This window comes from Euphorbia lathyris, chromosome 2, assembly GCF_963576675.1.
Source record: "Euphorbia lathyris chromosome 2, ddEupLath1.1, whole genome shotgun sequence".
Classification (NCBI taxonomy): Eukaryota; Viridiplantae; Streptophyta; class Magnoliopsida; order Malpighiales; family Euphorbiaceae; genus Euphorbia; species Euphorbia lathyris.
In genome coordinates, this window is record NC_088911.1 from 121508357 (window position 1) to 121529107 (window position 20751).

Below are 20751 nucleotides of genomic sequence, written 5' to 3' on the forward strand. Positions count from 1 at the left end.
ATTCTTATCTAATCCTAATTTATCTGAACCAATTCAATCAATTAAACGATTTTCTTTTGTTAAACCTAAACACGTGAATAAAACTGAATTAAATAAGGTTTTAGTTAAAAAGCGTTCCCTGTGGGTTCGATATCTTTTATTACTACAAGCGTATACTGTGCACTTGCAGAAATCGCTCAACAAGTTTTTGGCGCCGTTGTCAGGGAACGCCAAAATTTTTGACAAAATTTTAGATTTTTCGTGTTTTATTTCGAATCTAGGTTTAAACATACTTATTTTAACTTTTATAATTTATTAATTTTAATTTATTAATCTATTTATTTTCCAAATTCTGTTTTGTAGGTAGTTTCGGTTCGTGCAAGATTTCAGGTTCATGCGCAGTTCTCGAAGTTCAGGCATTGTACCAGACCCTATAGACCCAGAAATTGAGAAAACCATTAGGAAGAACAAGAAAAACAAGAAAAACAAAAATAAGACTCTAGTAAAAACATATACCGAGCCAGAAAAAATGGAAGATCCACCAACACTTATGGATTACACTAGGCCAGGTGTGGCCGGTGTGACCAATAGTATCGTTAGATCCAGAATCACCGCAAACCAATTTGAAATTAAGCCAGCTTTGCTTAATATGTTGCAAAATAATGTAACATTTTACGGGTTACCTAACGAAAATCCTAACACCCATTTAACAAATTTCCTTAAAATTTGTGACACTTTTAAAATCCCAGATGTGACTGCAGAAGCAATCAAACTTCGCCTTTTTCCTTTCACTTTGAAGGATAGAGCCAAAGAATGGTTAACTTCTATGCCAGTTGCAACTTTTGCCACTTGGGAACAATTAGCCCAAGCATTTTTATCGAAATATTTTCCTTTAGCAAAAACCGCAAGAGTCATAAAGGAGTTAACATTTTTTTCTCAAAATGATAATGAGACTCTTTATGAAACTTGGGAACGTTTTAAAGAACTTCAACGTTTATGCCCACACCACCAATTACCCGCTGAACTTTTAATGCAAACATTTTACAATGGACTAAATCCTACAACTAGGGGTTCATTAGATGCTATGTCGGGAGGGCTATTTATGCAGAAAACATCAGCCCAAGCAAGAGAACTTTTGGAGGAAATGACAATCAACAGCAGTATATGGCCCGCAGAACGTGGACATATACCGGTGGCAAAACCATCATCCTCAACCACACCATCAGTTAAAGGTATAGTGGAACTTGATCCAGTCGCGATGTTACAAGCCCAATTTTCTGCTTTATCGCACAAAATTGATAAGTTTATGGCACCACGCGATACCAATGGTAATCCAATCCAAATGGATGTGGATTACGAAAACATAAGTGAGATAGAACAGGTAAATTTTGTCCAAGGGCAAAACCAAACTAACAATCCTTATTCTACTACTTATAATTCTGGATGGAGAAATCATCCTAACTTTAACTGGAAAGATAACAATAACAATAATGCAAGTGCTAATCAAAATCGTACCACTAATTATCAAAATCAGTCAAGAGATACGATTAGCACTTTATCTTCTAAAATCGACAAGTTTATAGATGCTATCAGTGGAAAAATAAGTAATCACGACGATGGTTTTAAACGGATCGAAAATAAATTCGATCAGCTTATTAAAAACCACTCATCTAGCATCCATAATTTGGAGGTTCAAATTGGTCAACTTGCTAAATCAATTCCATCCCGAAAAGAGGGAAGTCTTCCCAGCCATACGGAAGAAAATCTGAAAGAGCAGGTAAAGGCTATCACTCTTCGTTCAGGAAAAAATTATCAAGGGCCGGAAATGCCCAATGATGCAACATTACCAGGAACTGATTTACCAAAGTCCAAAGAAGATATCTTAAACACAAATAGTTCACCATTTGACACAAGTACCAAAACTTTTGTACCCAAACCACCTTTTCCACACAAAGTCCGAAATAAGGACTATGACAAACAACTTCTAACGTTTTTTGATAACTTAAAAATTTGCACATCAATTTAACGTTTATGGATGCAATCACACAAATTCCTAACTATGGTAAGTTTTTAAAAGATTTAATTTCAAAGAAAATCAGTTGGGAAGGAATTTCATCCATTTCGTTAACTGAAGACTCTAGTTCAATCGTGTCAAGTAATTTGCCCACTAAACTCAAAGATCCCGGATGTTTTACTATTCCGTGTAAGTTGGGAGACATTGAATTCCCAAGTTGTCTTTGTGATTTAGGAGCAAGTATAAACTTAATGCCGTTGTCTATTTTTAACAAGTTAGGTTTAGAAGAAGATATCAAACGTACCAATATGATTTTGCAATTAGCGGATCAAACTACTAAGAGACCATATGGTATAATTGAATATGTTTTAGTCAAAGTCGATAAATTTATTTTTCCTACCGATGTTGTTATATTAGACTTTGCATATGATGTAAATTGCCCTTTAATTTTCGGTAGACCGTTTATGAACACGAGACGCGCTCTAATAGATGTGTCGGAAGGGAAGGTAGTTTTAAGGATATGAGAAGATAAGATCGAGTTTAATATGAACAAAGCGATGAAATACCCTATGGAGGAATTCACTTGTATGAAACTTGATTTAGTCGAGGAATGTGTCAATGACGTTATTTAGAAGATAAGGACCCAGAGCCTTTGATTCGAGAAGATGGACCAGTTCCGCCTTCAATTGTAATACCCCTGTAGACACTGAGTCGGAGGACCTGTGACGAAAACCTGAAAACAAGACGGTTGAAGCGATTGATTCCGAAAGTTTCGAAAAAAATAAAATAAATAAGTTACAGTGGGTCGCTGTTGTGATGTGCGTAGTGCGAGTGCTTAGCGGCAGCCGACGCGCGTTCGACGACAGTCGGACACCCGCTCGACGATGCAAAGCGCGCGCTCGACGCTCGTCGGACGCACGCGTCCAATCACGAATAGCATGCGCTTGACGTCCAAGCAATGCACGAGCTTAGCAACGCGGGGCGCGCGCTCGTCGACCACGGGGCGTGTGCGCCCGGTAGAGCGAAACACACGTTCGGCGGTCACAACGCGTGGGCGCCCGACGGCACGGAATGCAAGCCCGGCGGTCATGACACGTGGACGCCCGACGGCGCGGAACATGAGCTCGACGGCCGCGGGGCATGCACGCCCGACGGTGCGAGACGCGCCCCGGCGGCCGTTGGGCGAGCGCCCAACTGCGTCGGGCGGACGCCCAACGACCGTTGGGCGCGCGCGCCCAACCTCGCGTTGGGCGCTCGCCCAACAATCGTTGGGCGATCGCCCAACAATCGTTGGGTGGCCGCCCAACAATGTTGGGCGGCCGCCCAACCCTTTGGGCGACGCCCGATCTTACTCGGGCGTCGTCCATTGGTCCGGGGACCCGTTTGCCTATAAAAGGCACGGATCCCCATGCATTTGGGGAGGGGGATTTTTGGAGCCTTTCTCACTCTAGACATTTTTAGAGAGAGAAATTGATTTTTTTTGAGAAAAATATTTTTTTTCTCAAAAATTCCGAATTTCCCAAAGTTAAATTTTTACTAAAAAAATACAAAAAAAACGGAAAATCACGACTCGTGGAATCAATCGGCTTCGACTGTCAGATACCGAATTTAAGGTATTATCCGAGGACTAGAACCTCGTTTTGATATCCCAATATGAACCGTGATCCGATAAAAAGGTAGTTCGGGTATTGAAAACGTTGTAATTATAAGTTTTAATTTAAAGAATTTCCAAATAACGTTTGAAAATAAAAGCGTCGTTTTAGGAACTTCCGTTGTTGACTATGATCCATCTTTGGTAGTTCGGAAATCCAAAACGATTGAATTAGATTTAATTTAAAGCTTTTGAATAAATCTGGAAACAATTAGGGTGCTGCTGTAATTTGCCATTTCTGTCACTAATTGCTGTTTACCGACGGATTTTCCGTCGGTAAATCTGCCAAAACGTAAAAAATGCCATTTCAGTCTCTTTTTCTCAACTTTTAAGCTTTTAATCCTTAATATATATATGTATAGTTATGTAATTTATGTTTTTCAAACTATTTTAGATATTTAGTTTATATAATTATTTAGGATGTTTGTATATCATTCTTTATTCAATTTTTAAACATAAGTATATGTATATATATGTTTTCTTTTCATTTGAGTTACATTAGATTCTATTTTGAAGGGTATTTACTTGGACATTTTGGGAAATAATCAATAGATATTAGTATATGTTATTTTTTGATATTTAAAACTATAATAGTTATGTATATATGTAGTTTTGGGATATTTGGGTTATTTTATTGATTATTGAATGAAATTATTTTGGATAAATGTTATTTTCTTATTTATGAGGTTTATTTATTATTTTCACATCTTTAAAAGTATAAATATATTGTACCTAGTATTTTCATATATGTTTTTCTTTGTTATTACATAGTTTCTTTTTATCAACTTTTATTTTCATATTCTCTTTTTGATTTAAAGGTATATATATATGCTTAAGTTATTTTCTTTATTCTTTTGGACTATTCATGGGTCCATGTTTTAAATGGGCTTTATTTAAGTGTGAATCTTGGTTTAAATGAGTTTATTATTGTAATTACAATAGGTAAAGAGTCCATTAAATAAAAAGGGAAAATAAATCACAAAAAGAGAGTTTTCAATTTAATTATTTAAACTAATGAATTTTTAGAGATTTCTAATGTAAGTAGATAGAGTGGTTTTTTTGTAATATTTCAAATCGTTTTCAAAACACCACGTTTTAAAACCTTAATCCGTTCCAACGACGGATTAAGCGAACATTGTAATTAAAATCGTTTTCTTTGTGAATCATAGAAGTTTTGAATCATTTTCTTAAAGGATTTGTACAAAATAAAATTGACTTGTATGTTTAACCACGTTTTCTCGTTAAAAGGTTTTATCTTAACGTTTTCAAACACTCGAGTCGTTCCAACGGCGGTTCGGGTAAACTTCATCAATTGGGGTTTTAAAACGCACCTAAATCGTTCCAATGGCGATTAAGGTGCGAACCATGTAAATAAACTCGTTTTGGGGAAATAAGTTAGTGTAGAATAAACACACGACATGACATTTAAATAAAGTTGTAAATAAATCACTTCTTTCTTCCCCCTTCTCTGTGTATGTATAATATAAATGGGTGATTCTTTACTAATATGGCTTTCCAATAATATATGCTCAAAACGGTTTCTGAAAAAAGAAAGAAAAGGTTTCAAATGAATTTTAAACTTAAAGAAGTATACGATTAGTCCGTTATCGCCTAACATGCTGAGTAGGAGGCCGGTGATTCATAACCGGGCGATGTCGGGGTGCCTAGTAGCCTTTCTCCGGAAAGGAGCTAGCCTTCTCGGCTCGTACCTAAGTTTCCCGAACCCACACCAGTCTCCCGAAAGGGATCGGTGTTCATTTTCCCATTCGTGGGTGGCGACTCTTCCATATCTCCGAGCTCCGGTCCTGCCGAGCAGCTTGATTCCACGATTGGTTGCTTTCGGCGCCAATCACCGCTTACGTCGCCATAAGGTGTCCACCCCCCGGTCCGCCCGGGAGATTAGGCCGTGGCACCTCGGCTAACAAGTGGCGACTCTGCTGGGGAAGCGAGAAATTTGATTCCGGAAGGCGTGTATTAAGCCCTTAACGGGGACGGATCGTATTACTTCTTTTCGTATGCATTCATGTGCATTATTGCAAACCTTTTGGGTAATTTCCGCGAAACCTCTAGCGAGAGTCCATTCGTCGCTCGAAAGAGGCTAGTGTAAGTTCCCCCTTACAGTAAGGCGCCAAAGGGTCCCCATCCATTCGTTAGGGGCGAATTTGTGCGGTCCTGTGAGGTCCCGCGCTCAGCCGTGTCAGCATATAGCAGCCTTAGAAGTTTCCATAGGATTACCCGTTACTATTTTTGATGTGATAAATGAATCGGTTCGTGTTTTCAAATCGCCATGATACGTGTCTAAATCCTAAAGTATGTAAAGAAAATGAAACGATGCGCTAATATATACTCGTGAATCGACGTACTAATTACCCTAAAACACCGAAACGATTTGAACTAAAGACGACTTAGTCATCTCATATGAATGAACATGTGGGGCCCGCCTTGTCCCTTTCGGTGTCCCGACGAAGGCACATGTTCAGGAAATGCGTTATGACGTAAGCACGTATTAGCATGAATTGGTTTGGTGTTAAGGATAGTTATATCTCGATTCAAAAGACTATATTAACAGTAGCCATTATTCACATTCTTTAAATAGATTAGGATAGAATGAGATCATAACGAAACGAAAACGAAGAACATTTCTGTTTCGAACGACCCTGGTATTACGTGAAAAGTTTCGCACAAGTAGCCCGTCCCTTCCGCATAAAAGACGAGCTTTAACGTTATCCCTTGTGTCGTTCTTAAGAGAAATGGACGTGTCCGCATAAGTGACTAAGAAAAGAAAAAGAAAAATGAACTAAACGACCAAAATCATTCCGAATCTATGATATATATCAATCCCGAGAGTAGTTAACGAAAATAAACCAATGTTATTGAATACGTGTCTCGAACAAGTATATGCACTGTTTAAAATCGCGAAGCCGAATCAAACCAAACCGTATAATCGCGCCATATGGACGAGATTGCGGGTTTTGACTAACGACTCGATTATTTCGACCGTTACCAAAACTGCAAGAAATATGGCCCGATGTACATGTTTGCTTAATTCGCACCCAAATGAAAAAGAACAGTGAAATCCTTGCCTCGAACAAACACGCGATTCAACGAAATGTTCATTTTCTATAACCACGCTAAGGTGATATATCCCGTGGATTGGGAAGAATAAAGAGTTGTAATTAGCCGAAAGATTACCGTGCGGTCAAATAAGACTCGCCGTCTTTTCACGTAGTTAAAATGAGCAAACGGATCCTCGACGCTAAGAACAAACGCGTTACGCGATGAGTCCGTTCCTTAAAATAAAATCCAACAGTGATGTCATCACTAAATAAACGCATGGTTACGTCTCTCGATAGATCGAAAAGATCCCGTTGTAATCCAAAAATCGAGACACGAATCCACGTGAATAAAAGGGAACGAGTCATGGACGATAACGAACGATTGTACTAGAAGAATAACTCGAACCACGTCTAAAAACTGAGATGCGCTCAAAGGGAGTCAAAACCCGAATTAATGCGTCTCGTGAAAGGACAAAAGACGAGTTATTCCGAAAAGACAATACAACTTGGTCGATTTCTTAGTCACTGGATGTTGATACATCAAAACGAACTGTATTGTCTAATGGATGATTTACTTTTTCCTCAATAATCGACGGCATCACGCGTCCTCTGGACCACGATGTGAGCCCATACCAAAATCCTAGGAAAGAGACTTGGACCAACGAGTGTGTGGAGGAATAAGGATGGAAGAGAGATGATGTGATAATTGTGATGGATATCTAACATTTTCTTTCTCTTGTTGCGATCTGATTACGTGTTATGTACGATTTTCGCTAACTAGTTTGTTTGTATAGATTTATATCTTGTTGTACATCAGTCGAGTCAGATTTAAGTTATAACGAATCATTGCAGTCATACCATATAGAGCGCTGCATGCTAACCAAATTGCGTGCAGCCATTCTAGGTTTCGTAGACTTAGGACGTATTTATTAGGAATGTGAGAAAGAGTCGACCCCAGCGTCGCGTGTCATTCTGGAGGCATACTAGTTATGTCGTGACGTATCCCATACGTCTTTGCATTGTCATACCTAGGCGTTGGGACGCATCCTATGCGTCCTTGGCACGTCTCGTACACCTTCACCGTGTCGTTTGTATGCTAGCTAGGAGACATGTCCATTATGTTGTCACGTATCCTATCCGTCTTCGCCTTAGCATACTGTATGTATGGTAGCTTACCTCGTACATTTCTCTCGTATCCCAGGCACTAGTCAGAAGGTACAACCCTTATGTCATGGCATATCCCATACGCCTTTGTTTTGGCATACCTCGTATGTCACGGCACCTCCAATATGTCCTTACCCTGTCAAGAGGCGTACTGTTCTCTCGTGACGTATCCCCTATGTCCTTGTTGTGTCGTGTCATCACGCGTCCACCCATCAGGAGTCCCACCTGTCATGTGGTGACGTATTCCTTGCATCTTTACTTTGTCGTACCCCTGAGGATGTAATGCACCCCCATACATTTTCCATTAATCATTCAGACACCGATCAAGGGGCGTACCCATTATGCTATGATGTATACCACATGTCCTTTCCTTATTGTGCCTCGTATATTATGATCCATTCCTTGTGTCTCTACCACGTCATTACACACCGGTCAGAAGGGGTACTATGTGTGTGATAACGCATCCTGTACATCTTCACCTTATTCCTTGAATCAAGCGAGGGGCATGAGTTGCATGCCTCGTATTTCATGGTATATCAGGCTCTTTTTCACCATGTTATATACGTTTGATGATAGACATGCCAGTTGGGTCATGACGTATCCCATACGTCCTTACCTCGTCCCGCCTTCCATATCATGAAGTGTCCCGTGCGTCTCCATCGCGTCAGCTATACACTAGTCAGGACGTGTACTCGATGCACCGCTATGCATCACGTGCATCCGGGTGTTGTTAAGGTCGTACATCGTGATAGGTCGCATAAGCGTCTTCCATATCGGGTACACTAGTCTAGAGCCATGCCCCGTATGTCACGACTCGAGTTCTCGCCTTGCTAGGTGCCTAACAGAAGACATACCCCGTATATCGCAATGTATCTTGTGCATCTTTACCATGTCTCGCATACCCGTCGAGAGGTCTACCCAGCATGTTATGATGTGTCTCATATGTTAGTCCGGGGGAGTACTTTTAGGCCCTAAGGTATTCCCTACGTCTTCGCCATGTTATACTTTGTGGGGGATACACCGCACATATCTTTATCATCCTGTTCATACAATTAGAGAGTGTACCTGGTGCATCGTGATATGTCACATGCGCCTTCACCGTGGTGTTTACGTCATCCGGAGACATATCCCATATGTCTTAATGTATCCCGTATCCCTCTATCATGGTTAGGCTTGTTTGGTGGTCATACCCCGCTCATCCTAACATTCGCATCGTGGGACAGGTCCCGTATGCTGTCTACACGGTCAACTCAAGACATACTAGGTGTGTCGCCATGTTACCGACAACATATCGGTTGTTCAAAAAAAAATTATCACGACGTCGGTTCTCTCGAGACTCGAATTAACCATTCATCATATGTCTCATACACGTTCTACTTACGCCTCAAGACATACCATGTATGTCGCTACGCCTTAGCGAACACATCTCAAGATTATGACTGGTACCTTGATCTCAAATAGAACCATAATCTCACGGGTCGTCGTCACCTTCCTTTCGTATCTCAAGACATACCCACGGATGTCGCCACGCTATACACAATGCCTAGGTGATTCCAAATTACGTTGTTGTATTATCCATGCCCCTCACCTCGTAGGTTGCCATCATGACCTTCGCACGCTAAGACATGCCACGTGTGTCGGTGCGCCGTGCACCTATACTCCAAAGTCATGTGGTTGTAAGATCGAAACCTTAGGGTCGAATGAACTGTTTCACACGAATCTCGTTTACCTGTCGTCATTCGCATCTGGGGAGGTAGTCCATACGTAGCACCTCCGTATTTCAAAATTATGGGCAATACCCTGAACTTCGAAACGAACCCTTGACTGGTGTGTTATCCACGCTTCCAATTTGTACCTTTAGGGGCGCCATGTGGGTCGTCATAGCGTCCCCTCGTATTTACGTCATCCCACTGTCCGGACCCTAGGTTCACATTGACCCTCTGATGCACGCTTCACACGAAGTCATGGCGTCACATCCACTCTTGAACTGGCGCCTTATAGGTCGCCTCGTCACATCTAATGAATCTATGCGCCATTGTACTAACCTCTTGGCTAGTAGGTCATCGTCACACCGCATTGGTACCCTCGGTCGTACCTTGTATGTCGACATGTCAGTGTACTAGGGTAACCCGCGCATCCTTGTTCTTGTTGAGACACCCCATCGCATCTTCAAAACAGCCAAATCTATAGGAGGTGTACCAGGTGTGTCACCGTATATCAACACGTCAGTATTCCAAAACATGTGACACTAGTGCTTTGAACGCGTATCAGCTTTCGGCACATATCCCGTATGTCACCGCTTGCGCTTTAATCATACGTTGCACCTTGCCATCGGCAATATTTGTAGTCCACAAATATGTCATTAGGCTATCCAATTCTGGACCGACCTTTGACGTGCATTCCGTATATCATCCCTTGCACCTTACTCACATGTCAAGGACTGAGTCGTTTATACCATCCAGTCAGGGTTAAGCTTATAGCACATACCCCCCATACGCGGTTTGGTACGTCTCATTCGCATGTCAGATGTCGAGTCACTCATGTCATGGAGTTCAAGTCGAATCTGGGGCAAGTTCATATATGTCATCACGTGCATCTTGCTTACACCTCCAATGTCGAGTCATTTGTATCGACAAGTTCAAGTTGAACTTTTGGCCCGTACCTGTCGTATAGAGTGATTCATGTCATCGAGTCCAAGTCATACCCTTAGGCACGTACCCTATGGACCGTCTTGAACATCCCGCTCACACCTTGACACCCTGAGTCGTTCATGAGTTGCGTATAAGTCAATCGTGGGGGCACATCAAGTGGGACTCCCATCCTGCCGTTTGGCTACCTCTAAGGCATACGACCTACGTCACCGTATTTCCTAAATGCACCATGTTTCAAACCACTCTGCCCAAGCACTAGTGAGTCGAGTAGGAGTTAATAATTGGCACATACCTCGTATGTTGACATATGCATCCTATTCGAACCTCGAGTATCAGGTATTCCGTGTGCATTATCCCGTCAAATAATACCCATCATTGTAACAGTTGCTTTCCAGGAGAAGCTGACAATTGGCGCACATCACGTATGTCACTCGAATCTCCCCTATGCCTTAACCTGTTTAGGGCATGTCCCGTGCGTCACCACTTTCTGCGTAACAGGCCAAGGTTCCGTTGGTACATCTACGTATTAGTGTCTTGGATTTAAACTAACCATCGACCCACACCCCATATGCGGTGGTCTCGTCCCGCTCGCTTCTAGTTTAGGACACACGCTCTATGCCTGCCTGTTTCAGGAAACTTGTGTTTCCCAGAAAGACGTTTCCCTGTTATCAGTATCAATACCAAGTAAACTACGGACAAGTGCCCCGCATGTCCCCGTCACGGTCTGTTTGAGCCTCGGACGTACCATGAGCGTCACATTAGTCCATGTAACACCGCGCATCTTTGAAGTACGCCATTACTACCAAGGATGGCAATCCCCCACATACACCTCATGCAATAGTCACTTATGTTGTTGATTTTGGATCGTGAGTCATATCGATGTACCAAGTATGTCATTCCCACCACTCATGTCGCTACCCCTCCAATGTATCTACACGTCGCGGATATCATCGGGGTACACTCTCATTTACCTAGCGTCCTAGGGAATTTTACTTATCATGAAGGTCGTCTCAATCTCACAAGTGTGAGTCGTGTCAAGCGTCATTCAACATTGTACATCTTGTAAAGCATTGCAAGGTAAACTTGTAGGGTTCGTACTAATGTGTGTATAACAGTTGAAATGGTTTCAGGCGTCGGCACTTCCAAACAGGTAAGTTAGCACAAACGATCGAAGTACTGCCGATGGCTCTGGTAAAAAAAAAAGAAAAAGGAAAAAGGAAAAAAGGGGTTTAGCTCCAGTCAAATCGTGTTTATGTTGTGAGAAATAAAGCGCACATCACGAATCATGCATAAATCATACATCCATCTATAGGAGGCACAAGTAGATAGCTTTAGCATTCGCATCGCACGTGCATTGCATCATCAAAATTCATAATGCCTAAAAAGCTCCACTCACCGATCCTTTCTCTTTCCTTGTTAGAAACCCAACTCATGGCCCAATCCAGCAATTCAAACCACAATCTTGAGAGCCGTGTGCAAGGGGCTTTAGCCAAATACATTTTTTCTGATGAGTTCAAACGTGCTCTTAATGATCCGGAGAATACTAAGCATGAGGGGGTTGAAAATTCCCAAGAGATGATAGGAGGTTTCAATCTCAGAGCAGAAATCGAGCGAGTTATTCCCGATATCCTTGCTTCAGATGAATTCAAGATAGAGCTGAAAAGGTTGGTCAGGGAGATCCCGAAAGCTGTGGTGGAGAAACCTATGTCCCAGCTCGCGTCATAAGTTAATCCACAAACATTCACTCCACCAAGAGGAGTCTCACACCATATTTCACGAACACAACAAGATCCACATCATCGGGGACATGGAATTACCAGGGTTGTTCGCCCTCCGTCGCCCACTCAGTATAGAAGGGAGGGAAGAGAATTCTCCACTTTCACTCAACCCTTGTTTGAAGTGTTGGAGGGTCTACGAATGCATGACATACTTCACCCTCTACCAGCCACGGGAGGTCAAACCACTGAATTAGTCAAACGCGGGGGCTACTGCCACTTCCACCAGAAATATGGTCACGAAACAAGCACTTGCATGAGGTTGAAACATGAAATCCAAGATCTCATCGAAGCCGGAAAGATAAGTGATCCAGATCTTTCTCAACAGATGAAGCCTTCGACTTGTTCCTTGAATGGCGAAGTCTACAACGGATCAGGATAATCTAAAGAAGAAGTTCCCAAAATTGAGGACACTTATGAAGTGGGAGAATCTGAAGCTTCTTGAAGTAGCATGAGAGAGATGAGTACACTTGTAGTCTTTATCCTTGTCTTTTATTTTATCTTTTAAGATGTATTAACCTCCTTTTGAATTCAATGAAATTTCGTTTCCGCAAATTTATCCTAAACATACGTACTTACATTTGATATCTACTCAATTGAGATATTCCCGCTTCTATCACGGCACGGACGAAAGCTCTAGAATATACTTATTGCTCAGTACTTAACCACTGAAGAGAGAAAATTAAGAGAAAAGAAAAAAAACAAAATAAATCATGAGAAACGATTCCCTGACTCTACGATGATAAGTCGGGCGTAGACCCATTAAACGAAGGGTTCTCACCGACTTTTGCCAAAAAGAAGACTCAGCGACAATCAACAAAGTCCGAAAGGAGAGAAAAAGAAGAGGAAAGAAGGGGCAAGCAACGAGCCCTCAGAGCCATACTTACACTGAGGCACCGACAAAGATTTCTCCCCCCAAAGGGGGACACAAGTACGGGAGTGCGCCATTCAGAACGAGGCCGGGGCAACTAACCTATCGGCGATAAAGTATTTTGTTCCAGGATCAACGAAAGGGTTTAGACCTATGATGACTCAAAGTTAAACAAGGGAAGAAAAAAAAAGAGAAAAAATGATGCTAAAACGGCCAAGGGGCAAAGGCAAGTCAATCGGAAGTAAAAAAAATAAATCAAAAGCTGACGTGATCAGCCAAAAGGCGTCTAGGTGGCAAGAGCGATTGGCATTGTCCAACAAATGTGTAATCCAATGTACGAGAGAATCTCACTTTAACGAAGAAAGATCAAATGCGTAGTCAAGTGAAAGCCGAAGGCGGCGACAAAGTTCAGAACTTTAATCAATCTCGAGGGAACCGAGGAATCCTTCTCATGAAAATTAAAAAAAAAAAGAAAGAAAGAAAATCCCGATAGGTTGAAAATCCACAAAGGGCAGCCTATGCAACAATAAGGGACACCCCAATAAGTGAAAACCCCACGGGGCGCTTGTTTGAAAATTCCAGGGTAAAAGGAGAGTGTTAAAATAACTGAAGTGTGAAAACCCGAAAGGGCATGCTTTGGTGACAGTGGTTAATAAACTGAGCAGTAAACAATTCAATGTATCTTTGCCAGGTGCTTTATTTAAGCTAGACGGTCGCATTTGTAATGACAACACCCGCATCAATAGACACCCCATCTCAACTGAAATCACCCCAACACCCATAAACCGATCCAAAATCTATATAAAAAAAAGAAAATAAAAAAAAAGAAAAAAGGACTATTCCTCTCGCTCATGCTCCATGAAGTCTGGTTCCCCTGCTCCTATGTTGTCCTCTCAAGGGTCAAATTTCGACCAAAGCGTCTCTCTTCCATAGCTACTCCCAACGACAGTATCCCTAGTTTGGCGCACATGAAATCTCACCCCGAGTTGGCAGGGGCATACGCCCGCATCGACTTCTAACCTACACCAAGACGGTAACTTTAATCGAGGGCACGGCCCTACAATCAGATCAACGTCCATCTCACTCCGGAAGCTTCTCCATTAACGAAGGCATCGGGCATGAACTCATCATCAAATGATTAGCATAGAAATGGCCCATGGATATAAACCCCCTGTCCTATCCGGTATCATCCACATTCACAATAAAAAAAAAGAAGAAAAATTGAACAAAAAGAGTTGGATTGAAAACCTCAAAAGAGGCGATCCAAGCAAAAGGAGAGATAGAGAGAATCAGTGAGATGTAGAAAAGATGAATTGAAAACCCCTAGGGGCAGTTCATGCAAAAGGAGAGATAGAGAATATCGGAGAGATCCCGTTGAGGTGAAAACCCGAAAAGGGCAGCTCAGGCAAAATTAGGGGAAAAATGAATACGTCAAACTCTGGTTAAGAGCGAGAGCCCCTTTGACACAAGCTCATCAAGACCAAATCCTCATCCTTACGACCCTTGGTTTCGAACTTAACCTCGCCCTCATCCTTGCACTCCTTGGGGACGGCCCGAAACATCATTTCTCGATCTGAAGCTACAAAAATCCTCCAAGCCTATGAAAAGGGAATCCATCCGAGCATCTCATCCATATGTATATAGTTTGCATTCACGCATGTCCATACATCCGCATAAAGCAAAACGCATAAGCCACACTTATGCACATTCAAACACACGCACAGTCACCTGCACACACACATAGGTGGTTACACGCATCCATAAACTAGGCTACATTCACCCATCTATATGCATCACTACACACCTGCGGTCGGTTTAGAGGCAGGGTTGCTATTGAGCCATTTTACCTGCGGTCGATTTAGAGACCAAGGTTGCTTTTGAGCCACTTTGCCTGCGATCGATTTAGAGACCAGGGTTGCTTTTGAGCCATTTTTTTTTTCACGGTCGTGGACCAGGGTTGCTTTTGAGCCATTTTACCCCGGTCGCGAACGAGGGTCGCTTTTGAGCCATTTTACCCGCGGTCATGGACCAGGGTTGCTTTTGAGCCATTTCGCCTGCGGTCGATTTAGAGACCAGGGTTGCTTTTGAGCCATTTTACCCGCGGTCGTGGACCAGGGTTGCTTTTGAGCCATTTTGCCTGCGGTCGATTTAGAGACCAGGGTTGCTTTTGAGCCATTTTGCCTGCGGTCGATTTAGAGACCAGGGTTGCTTTTGAGCCATTTTTCCCGCGGTCGTGGACCAGGGTTGCTTTTGAGCCATTTTACCTCGGTCGCGAACCAGGGTCGCTTTTGAGCCATTTTACCCGCGGTCATGGACCAGGGTTGCTTTTGAGCCATTTTGCCTGCGGTCGATTTAGAGACCAGGGTTGCTTTTGAGCCATTTTACCCGCGGTCATGGACCAGGGTTGCTTTTGAGCCATTTTGCCTGCGGTCGATTTAGAGACCAGGGTTGCTTTTGAGCCATTTTACCCGCGGTCGTGGACCAGGGTTGCTTTTGAGCCATTTTACCCGCGGTCGTGGACCAGGGTTGCTTTTGAGCCATTTTACCCGCGGTCATGGACCAGGGTTGCTTTTGAGCCATTTTGCCTGCGGTCGATTTAGAGACCAGGGTTGCTTTTGAGCCATTTTGCATGCGGTCGATTTAGAGACCAGGGTCGCTTTTGAGCCATATTACCCGCGGTCGTGGACCAGGGTCGCTTTTGAGCCATCTTACTCACGGTCGCAGACCTGAGTTGCTTTAGAGCCATCTTACTCACGGTCGCAGACCTGAGTTCCTTTTGAGCCATCTTACTCGCGGTCGCAAACCTGAGTTGCTTTTGAGCCATCTTACTCGCGGTCGCAGACCTGAGTTGCTTTTGAGCCATCTTACTAACGGTCGCAGACCTGAGTTGCTTTTGAGCCATCTTACCCGAGGTCGTGAACCTGAGTTGCTTTTGAGCCATCTTACTCACGGTCGCATACCTAAGTTGCTTTTGAGCCTTTCTTACCTGTAGCCAACATACGCTAGATTCCGAGAAAGGAACATTCGCCGACAGCCGCTTCAGAGGCGAGGATGGAAAGAATTAGAGAACGACACCGGAACGCGCAACGTGAAGGTCAGGTAAGTTCCCTCCTAATCTTTACGTGTCTTTTACTTTTATACATTTTACCTTGCATGTGTTATGTTAGCAAAAAACGTTTTTAAAACACACACATCACTGTAGACACTGAGTCAGAGGACCTGTGACGAAAACCTGAAAACAAGACGGTTGAAGCGATTGATTCCGAAAGTTTCGAAAAAAATAAAATAAATAAGTTACAGTGGGTCGCTATTGTGATGTGCGTAGTGTGAGTGCTTAGCAGCAGCCGACGCGCGTTCGACGACAGTCGGACACCCGCTCGACGACGCAAAGCACGCGCTCGATGCTCGTCGGATGCACACGTCCAATCACGAATAGCACGCGCTTGACGTCCGAGCAATGCACGAGCTTGGCAACGCGGGGCGCGCGCTCGTCGACCACGGGGTGTGTGCGCCCGGCAGCGTGAAACACACGTTCGGCGGTCACAACGCGTGGGCGCGGAACGCAAGCCCGGCGGTCACGACACGTGGACGCCCGACGGCGCGGAACATGAGCTCGACGGCCGCTGGGCATGCACGCCCGGCGGTGCGAGACGCGCCCCAGCGGCCGTTGGGCGAGCGCCCAACCGCGTCGGGCGAGCGCCCAACCGCGTCGGGCGGACGCCCAACGCTGTTGGGCGACCGCCCAACAATCGTTGGGCGGTAGCCCAACGCGAGGTTGGGCGGCCGCCCAACAATGTTAGGCGGTAGCCCAACGCAAGGTTGGGCGACCGCCCAACATGCTTTGGGCGACGCCCGATCTTACTCGGGCGTCGCCCATTGGTCCGGGGACCCGTTTGCCTATAAAAGGCACGGATCCCCATGCATTTGGGGAGGGGGATTTTTGGAGCCTTTCTCACTCTAGACATTTTTAGAGAGAGAAAGTGATTTTTTTTTAGAAAAATATTTTTTTTCTCAAAAATTCCGAATTTCCCAAAGTTAAATTTTTACTAAAAAAATACAAAAAAAACGGAAAATCACGACTCGTGGAATCAATCGGCTTCGACTGTCAGATACCGAATTTAAGGTATTATCCGAGGACTAGACTCTTTTATTTAATTTATTTTCTTCTTCTATTTATTTTTATGTTATAGTTTTTATTTATTTAGTTATTTTATCACGTTTTATTTAATTAGCGTATTTATTTAATTTTTGTCTCGTGTTGAACAAAATTTGGTTTTGTTTTAAAATAAAAAACCTCGTTTTGATATCCCAATACGAACCGTGATCCGATAAAAAGGTAGTTCGGGTATTGAAAACGTTGTAATTATAAGTTTTAATTTAAAGAATTTCCAAATAACGTTTGAAAATAAAAACGTCGTTTTAGGAACTTCCGTTGTTGACTATGATCCATCTTTGGTAGTTCGGAAATCCAAAACGATTGAATTAGATTTAATTTAAAGCTTTTGAATAAATCTGGAAACAATTAGGGTGCTGCTGTAATTTGCCATTTCTGTCATTAATTGCTGTTTACCGACGGATTTTCCGTCGGTAAATCTGCCAAAACGTAAAAAATTTCATTTCAGTCCCTTTTTCTCAACTTTTAAGCTTTTAATCCTTAATATATATATGTATAGTTATGTAATTTATGTTTTTCAAACTATTTTAGATATTTAGTGTATATAATTATTTAGGATGTTTGTATATCATTCTTTATTCAATTTTTAAACATAAGTATATGTATATATATGTTTTCTTTTCATTTGAGTTACATTAGATTCTATTTTGAAGGGTATTTACTTGGACATTTTGGGAAATAATCAATAGATATTAGTATATCTTATTTTTTGATATTTAAAACTATAATAGTTATGTATATATGTAGTTTTGAGATATTTGGGTTATTTTATTGATTATTGAATGAAATTATTTTGGATAAATGTTATTTTCTTATTTATGATGTTTATTTATTATTTTCACATCTTTAAAAGTATAAATATATTGTACCTAGTATTTTCATATATGTATAGTTTCTTTGTTATTATATAGTTTCTTTTTATCAACTTTTATTTTCATATTCTCTTTTTGATTTAAAGGTATATATATATGCTTAAGTTATTTTCTTTATTCTTTTGGACTATTCATGGGTCCATGTTTTAAATGGGCTTTATTTAAGTGTGAATCTTGGTTTAAATAGGTTTATTATTATAATTATAATAGGTAAAGAGTCCATTAAATAAAAGGGGAAAATAAATCACAAAAAGAGAGTTTTCAATTTAATTATTTAAACTAATGAATTTTTAGAGATTTCTAATGTAAGTAGATAGAGTGGTTTTTTTGTAATATTTCAAATCGTTTTCAAAACACCACGTTTTAAAACCTTAATCCGTTCCAACAACGGATTAAGCGAACATTGTAATTAAAATCGTTTTCTTTGTGAATCATAGAAGTTTTGAATCATTTTCTTAAAGGATTTGTACAAAATAAAATTGACTTGTATGTTCAACCACGTTTTCTCGTTAAAAGGTTTTATCTTAACGTTTTCAAACACTCGAGTCGTTCCAACGGCGGTTCGGGTAAACTTCATCAATTGGGGTTTTAAAACGCACCTAAATCGTTCCAATGGCGATTAAGGTGCGAACCATGTAAATAAACTCGTTTTGGGGAAATAAGTTAGTGTAGAATAAACACACGGCATGACATTTAAATAAAGTTGTAAATAAATCACTTCTTTCTTCCCCCTTCTCTGTGTATGTATAATATAAATGGGTGATTCTTTACTAATATGGCTTTCCAATAATATATGCTCAAAACGGTTTCTGAAAAAAGAAAGAAAAGGTTCCAAATGAATTTTAAACTTAAAGAAGTATACGATTAGTCCGTTATCGCCTAACATGCTGAGTAGGAGGCCGGTGGTTCATAACCGGGCGATGTTGGGGTACCTAGTAGCCTTTCTCCGGAAAGGAGCTAGCCTTCTCGGCTCGTACCTAAGTTTTCCGAACCCACACCGGTCTCCCACAAGAGATCGGTGTTCATTTTCCCATTCGTGGGTGGCGACTCTTCCATATCTCCGAGCTCCGGTCCTGCCGAGCAGCTTGATTCCACGATTGGTTGCTTTCGGCGCCAATCACCGCTTACGTCGCCATGAGGTGTCCACCCCCCGGTCCGCCCGGGAGATTAGGCCGCGGCACCTCGTCTAACAACCCCCTAAATTAGAACTTAAAGAGTTACCCAGTCATTTGAGGTACGCTTTCTTAGGCGAAGGCGATTCTCTACCTATAATTATTTCTAACAAATTAACAAATGATCAAGAAGAAAAATTGAAAGAAGTTGTTAGAAATGGGATAGGAAGTATGGGATGGCAAATTTCAGACTTAAAAGGAATTAATCCTAGTATCGTAATCCATAGAATTCACTTAGAAGAAGATAAGCCACCTAGCGGATAGGCAAAGACGCTTAAATCCGAACATGAAAGAAGTAGTCAAAAATGAGATTACTAAACTTCTCGACAATGGAATCATTTATCCGATTTCGGATAGTGAATGGGTTAGTCCAATCCATTGTGTACCCAAAAAAGGAGGCATAACTGTTGTAAGAAATGATGAAGGTGAACTGATACCTACACGAACCACCACCGGTTGGAGGGTTTGTATAGACTATAGGAACCTAAACAAAGCAACTAGGAAAGATCATTTTCCTCTACCTTTCATTGATCAAATGATCGAAAGGATAGCCGGTCATGCATTTTATTGTTTCTTAGACGGTTATTCCGGATTCTTTCAAATTTACATTTACCCGGATGACCAAGATAAAACAACCTTCACTTGTCCTTACGGAACATTTGCATATAGGAGAATGCCTTTTGGTCTATGTAATGCACCAGCAACATTTCAACGATGTATGACAGCAATATTTAATGACTTCATTGAAGATATAATGGAAGTTTTCATGGATGATTTTTCAGTTTATGGAGATTCTTTCGATGCATGTTTACAGAACTTAGATAAAATATTGTCTAGATGTGAGGAAACGAATTTAGTATTAAATTGGGAAAAATGTCATTTCATGGTAGACGAAGGAATTGTTTTAGGTCATAAGATATCTGAAAAAGGTTTAGAAGTGGACAGAGCAAAGACTTAAGTTATAGAAAAATTACCCCCACCAACCACTGTTAAGGGAGTAAGATCATTTTTAGGTCATGTAGGTTTTTACAGAAGGTTTATAAAGAACTTTTCTGTAATCTCCAAACCACTTACTAATTTTCTTATGAAAGATTCAACTTTTGATTTTAATGAGGATTGTTTACAAGCTTTCAATACTTTGAAAACGGCTTTAGTCAGTACACCTATAATATCGAAACCCGATTGGAATTTACCTTTCGAAATTATGTGCGATGCAAGTGACTTAGCTGTCGGTTGTGTATTAGGTCAAAGGAAGGATAAGAAACTTCATGTTATATATTATGCGAGTCACACATTGTCCGGTGCATAGTTAAATTACACCACCACTGAAAAAGAAATGTTAGCAGTAGTTTTTGCTTGTGACAAGTTTCGA

General features: G+C 41.6%; 1 non-coding gene across 1 annotated transcript; it reads right to left on the minus strand.

Moving 5' to 3' along the window:
* Positions 1–886: 886 nt before the first annotated feature.
* On the minus strand, positions 887–993 carry LOC136221133 (small nucleolar RNA R71). Its single transcript, XR_010684920.1, has one exon. It is a non-coding gene; the product is annotated as a small nucleolar RNA R71 (small nucleolar RNA).
* Positions 994–20751: the final 19758 nt, after the last annotated feature.